The sequence below is a fragment of the Dasypus novemcinctus genome, chromosome 3 (assembly GCF_030445035.2).
Source record: "Dasypus novemcinctus isolate mDasNov1 chromosome 3, mDasNov1.1.hap2, whole genome shotgun sequence".
NCBI lineage: Eukaryota > Metazoa > Chordata > Mammalia > Cingulata > Dasypodidae > Dasypus > Dasypus novemcinctus.
Window position 1 is genome coordinate 121,759,304 of NC_080675.1, and position 6,649 is coordinate 121,765,952.

General features: G+C 40.0%; 1 pseudogene; it reads right to left on the reverse strand.

The window, feature by feature from the left end:
• Window positions 1-1,252: 1,252 nt before the first annotated feature.
• On the reverse strand, window positions 1,253-2,260 carry LOC101431637 (ubiquitin-associated domain-containing protein 2-like; annotated as a pseudogene).
• Window positions 2,261-6,649: the final 4,389 nt, after the last annotated feature.

The following is a 6,649-nucleotide window of genomic DNA, read 5'->3' on the forward strand; positions in this document are numbered from 1 at the left end:
AATTAGAACTTCTTTTTCTTTGAACACTTTAAAAACTTTTTAGTAAATATGTCACACATCAAAATTTGTATCAATCTGATACATTTCTACTCATTTTGTAGAACATATTAGTTGCATAATTTCTTTAAATCTTAATCAACTTGCTTTAGCTCTTTTATTGCTCATTTCAGCCTATCTCTTGCCTTTCTCCTTTCTTGCCCTGATGGGCACACTCTACAAAACTCTACCTTACCCTTGGATCAAGATCAGAGCCCAGGTGGCAGAGAGAACCTGTGTCCATAGGAGGTGGCTGTGAGCAGTGAGGGCCAGGCACTTCAGCTGTGCAGTCGGGCAAAAGTCAGGCAAAACGTGGGGTCAGATCTTTTCTCTTCTCCTCTTGGGGTCAGCACATCCTAGGGCAGCCCCTGAACACTCCACCGGGGCCCTTATACTGTTCCAGGAAGCCCACTCTTCTGTTTGTTCCCTGTGTCCCATTTTCATGCTGTAGCTTGAGTGGCTTGCTCTGGATATTCTGAGACAAATTAACTCAACTCAAGTTTCATGGAGTGTTCCAGAACCCAGAACTGGTACTTTATTATTATTTCTAATAGAAGTGGGGAGAAGTAGCTGAGGGAAAGTTCCTGGACTGGAATGGGCTGGAATAAAGTAGAACAAGATTTAGTTCCTTGTTTCTCTCTCAGCACACTGACTTTGTTAATTCTGTGGACAGCAGATAGAAATTGCTCATCTCCTGTGAAATTTGTGTACTGGACAGCCACTGTGGCCTAATAACAAATTTGAGAAAAAAATAGTGGTAAAAAATGTCCATAACAAATAATTTGACTTGCCCTTTCTGAACTAACATTGCCCTTTCCCCTTCAAGATTATGTGATGATGAAATACTACGTAGGATAGTAATCATCATAAAAAGAATAATATTACAACAGTAGTGATTTCCCATCTGGATTGCTTACAGAAATATGTGATTTTAATGCATTTTAAACACACATTAGGAATAAGTGATAATTCTCCAAATTAAGGAAAATATCCAATTAAAAAAATAAAGATAGAGAACACATGCTAATTTACCGGCAAACATTTTTGATACCTTAACTGTAATAATCTTAGAGTTTGGACAGGGTGGTCCCTGTACTCAGGAGAACATCGTTGCTATAGAGGGTGCCTGGTCCTCCTGGGCTGCTCTGGACGTGGGGCCTGTGCCCACTGTCACCCCACAGCACCTGGCTGTCCCCAGGCCAGGGCCTCAGGACCATCAGTGCTGCAGCAGGAAGCTGGTGGCCACACTGAGGTCATTATTTGAAGTTTTAAGGGCTTCCAAAGCATCCCCTCTGGAAAATCCCATCTCCATGAGTCAGGCAACCTGTTCTTCAGAAACCTCTAGAAGAGGACATGCTTGTTGTTCAGACTGCCGAACATCCTGATAGTTTATATTTCATCACTGACGTAAAGGAGGGAAAGACAATTAGAATTGATCCTTCCTCCCTGCTGCTGTCTTCGTTGCCCCACCTGTGCAAACTGAGAGTATATGAGCTGATGATCAAGCAGCTCCATTCTTTGTTGTCTCTGGATGTCTACTGTTGTTTCCATCCCAACTCTGGTTTTGTTGGTGGGTTCTGAAGATGAGAGGATGGGTTCAAGTATCCAAGAAAATAAGTGTGCTGTCCAGCAGGGGATGAACTTTTAACACATAGCTGTTGAAATAAGTCCACTTATGGCCATAATTCAGATGTAGGAACCAGTTATGAAAAGCTGTAGACCCAATATGTAAATCAATGTCTTGTTTGTAATGGTAAACTGGCTCAGAATCTGTGTCACTTGGACTCTTGAAATGGAGCAGTAAAATGGTACAAACAGAGCAAACACAGGTGCCAGGAATCCAGAAGGCAAATTACTGGTTGCAGTGATTCCAAATGAATACTGCATAGCGTCAGAGAGGATAAAGTCAAACAAGGCTGACAAAACCCAGGAACCAAGCAAAAATGATGCAAATTTTCTGTTGCCATATCTTTTTTCAAATATCCTAAAATTACAAATAAGAAGACTACTGCAGAAAGTATATTTCAAATCAAGGCAAATTATTCTTCCACACATCAACCACCAAATCTGGAAGTCATTCTTGACTGCTTGGAGGTCATGTTGAAAGAACTTCTGACAGTGTGGCAAAGGAGGATCAGTAAAAGGGAAAGGGCACTGGAGACTAGTACAAGACTCTGGACAGTGGTGCCTTGTAAAGACCACTCGAGCCAGTGCTGGTGAACATGGTCCTACAGGCCCAGAGCCCCCATGGGGTGGGGGGGGGGCGGGGATAGAATTTCTTTTTGTATCCATTTATCTGTTGACAATTTCCTCCATATTAGCCCAGAGTATTACTAGCTGTACCCAAATGTAACATACCTTACTTTTAAATCAGTCACAAACTGGAAAAACACAGAATCTCACAATTTTTATCAACAATTCATCTATTCAGATTTTTCTTGACTAATAAAATCAAGAATGGATAGATAGATAGATAAATAGACAGATAGATAGATAGATAGATAGATAGATAGATAGATAGATAGATAGATAGATAGATAGATAGACAGACAGACTTATTAGTAGCACATGCAGTGGTTTCCAGGGCTGGATGCATAAGAACTTCTTGGGGACTTCTGAAATATATAGATTTGTGGTCCTCACTGTTAGAGATATCTCCCTTACAAGGTTTATAATGATCAACTGATCACAAGGTTTACAAATAGTGACTTCTATTCCCATGACATAGAACAGTCCCCCATCCAGAGCCTACATGTCCAGATACAGTTCATTTCCTCAAAAGAATAGACAAAGAAGCAACATAACACAACCAACCCCTCCTGCATCCCTAGAATTCACCACCTCTAGCCCACCATCCCTATAGGCCCTCGGGTCTTATCCAAGCCCCAACCTCCTCCCACCCACTACGTGTGTTCCTACCTATAGATATACTGTATAAATTCATGACTGCCTCTGCCAGAGGCATGCTGAAGTCTATTCTTCAGACCCCCTCTGTTGGGATAGCTTCCCAATAAACTTGTTTGCAATTATGTCAACCTCCATGTCCCAGAGCACCGCTTTTTCTCTAACACTCATCCCAAGATATTCTGACTTATCGGTCTGGGAGGAGCCTGAAAATCTGTGCTTTTATAAAATTCCCCCAGTATATTCTGACATATAGCTGGGATTCGGAACCACTGAATGGCACTTTTCCCCTCCTGCCCTGTTTTTTTGCCTTTAGATTCATGCATGCAACTCAAGAATGGAAGTCACCTTCTCCAATTACTATTAGAGGTAACAGGTCTGAATGATCTATCAGAGGGAGATGGCTTGGGAGATCAGTGTCGTTTCCCTCTAGGCACTCTAGCTCTTCACTAAAATTACTGCAGTCTATTAAAGGGAACATTCCCTTTTGTTTTTAGTGCTCTTATCCAGGGTGTTTCTATTTTATTTTATTTGTTTTCTGTCCCAACCTTCAGGTATTCTATGGGAAACTTCTGGAAACCACCTGTGAGCCAGAGCTGTAAATGAGCTCAGTTTCTTGTGGCCAGGCACACTATTGTGTCCACTCTCTCACTTCTGGGTGATGGTAAAATCTGAATCAACTGATTTTATTTTACTACAAAACTGAATTATCTGTATTCCAAATTCTTCCAGTTTTTCATGGATAGTTAAATCCCAGAACTTATTGCGTTAAGACTTTTATACTTGTTCTCTCTGCCCAGAATGCTTCCCCCTATTAACAGCATGCACAAGTTTTGGCATTTAGGGCTCAGCTTAAGTATCATCATCTTAGAGAGACCTTCCCTAGTTATCCTATCCAATTCAGTGCAATGGTATTCTCTTTCTGTATTTATCACTGTCTATAATCATGTTTTTTAATCTGACACTTGTTTATCACGTGTCTTCTCCACCACCATCTTAGTCCCATAAGGGTAGAATCTTGAAATCTTTTGCTTATTTTGTTTTCCTCATTGCCTAGCTCCATACAGACTCTCAATAAATATTTACTGACTGAGCTAATCCTACTACATTTTGTTTGTTTTAATCTTCTTCATTCTATTTTCAAATCTAAGCAAAGCAGTCTGTTATATGAGATGGATTTCATTCCATTTTCCAAGTGCGTTACCATTCTCAGCATCATCCAGCAAAAGACAGGGTGGATCACACATGCCTGGAGAGTGATGCATTTTCACCAACCTTGCTCCTAGTGTACTGTGCTCAAAGACTCATGTTATTAAAAGAGCATCTCACATCTTAATCTGATTTCTGGTATCAAATAGAGGCCACACATCATGCTCCAAATAAAGCGTTCTATTTTGATGGGACAAAGTAGTATGTGAGTTTTTGATTTGGGGGAGCTAAATGCAAGCACAAGTTTGAGGATGTTTTTCCAGACTCTAAGGTAACAATCTAATATGTTATACAATATAAAAGACACATTTTTCCAAGAAGCAGGAAACATGGGTCACAATCTCTGTTTGCTATTGACTTGCTGTATGACCTTAGGCAAATTTTTAAATTCCTGTGGGCCTCACTTTATCTGTAAAAATATAGTTTTGGATCAGTAGTTCCTTCCAGTTCTCTAAAATTCTAAATTCTATGAATATAGAAGCTGGATAGAATCCTTCTCCTCTTATTTGACAGAGGAATAGTTGGTGGAGGCCCACATATAAAGAGTTAAGAACTTCCAGGTTTCTGACTGGAAGTTATACAGCAGACTTCTGCCAGTGTCTGCCCTGAAAGGTGAGATGCTGGAGATCCTGGGTGGAGTCTTCTTAATGCAAGTGCCCTGCGTGGCCACAAAGAGAGATCAGGTATTTGAGACTGTGTTGGTAGTGGTTTCTCTACTGGTCGGCAGATTTACATGGGAAGCTAAATTGTAATGAGGATTTCTTAGTACATATTGAATTGCAAAAACGGTGCAAGGGGAAGAGAGGGGGAGGGGAGGTATGAGTTGAATGATAAGTGTTTGCTTGGTAAAAGAATTTGAGGCACCCTTCCCCAGCATGACTGATAATATTGTTAATCAGAATTCTAAAAGCCTGATGGCCATACATTGCTCCCTTTGGACACTGTTTTGATGGTCACTGCTAAAACTTGCTTCTGTGGCCCTCCATTCTGTCCTCCCATGACTAAACCTCTGGTATTTCCTCTTTAGTGTTGTAAAACACATTTGTTTTAGTCAGTCTTTAATGAAAAAAAAAAAAACAGAAACCAGTTCAAGTACTTGCGAAAGAGAGAATTTCAATGCAAAATATTAATTACACAGGGGATATAGTAGCTAACAAAAGCAAAACAAGGGATGATGGTGAAGCCATCTGTAGATAACCAAAGCAGGAAACCACTGTCACCAGAAGGCTGGAATTATGCTTTCCATTATAGCAGTCACTACCACACATGGCTGTTAATCACTTGAAGTGGCCAGTCAGAACCTAGATGTGCTGGAAGTGTAAAATACATACCAGATTTCAAAGACTTTGTATGAAAAAAAAGAATATGAAAATCTCAATAATTTTATATTGATTACTTGGAGAAATAATAATTTGATGGATTTTTTTGGTTAAATATAGTATTGAAATTCAATTTCACCTTTTTCTTTTGGTTTTTAAAAAATGGCTACAAAAGAATGAAAAAAAAAATGTTTGGCCCACACTATATTTCTCTTGGACTAGAAACAGTTGGTGTTACTAAAGCTCAGGGTAACTGAAACCTCAATGGCTTGCCCCGTCAAGAACCGAGGCCAGGAAAAAAGAACAGCTATTGCTTGAGATGCCACCTGTGGCCAAGAAAGAGGAAGAGAAAAATCCTGACTTGATAAGATTTATAATTGTCACCATCCATGACCTTGTAATAGATGTTTTGTTTTGTTTTGTTTTGTTTAACCATGATACCTATTTAAGGCTGCCTCCATTGGGCACATCTGGGTTGGATTAAAAAGGCATATTAGATTCATCCCAGAGCTGATATTCCAGATACCAAATCCTGCAGGCCATGGTTAGTTCATTAACTTCTGAGATCTCAAAACAGATCACTTATCATCACAGAACCCAAAACCATTAGGCTCATTGAACGTCTCAAGGGAGCAAATTTACATGCAGGAGAGTTTTGGGGAGGATCCACTGTATCCACTTAGATACTGAGGATGGTTGCTGTACGTCAAAAACAGGCTGTTTGTTAATCCAGTGCTCTTCCATATGGAGGCCATATGGCTGTTTAGAGTGGGTGTTGCCTCTAGAATCAGAGCTGGATTCAAAGCTTGGATTCAACACTTTATTTTGAGAGTTTGAACATGTTTACAGGGATAAACATAGTCCTTACATTATAGGGTTGTTAGAAGAATTCAATGAGATAATGCAAATAAAACCCTTAGCACAGTGTCTAGCATTAAGTGCTCAGTTAATGTTCATTTTGTGGAGAACAGTGCAAGTGGCAGTCATGCCCCAAGGGTCTTTAGCTTTTCAAAGACGACCTTCCCAGTCTGGGAATTCATCCAAGCCAACTATATACATACTCTATTTCTGGTGCCTTATCCAAAAACAAAATCGTTGCCACCCTCTCCCCATTTTGATCTTGGATTTGCCCATAAATTATGTTTGCATTTGTCCCCTTTTCCAAATGAATGCTTCTTGGT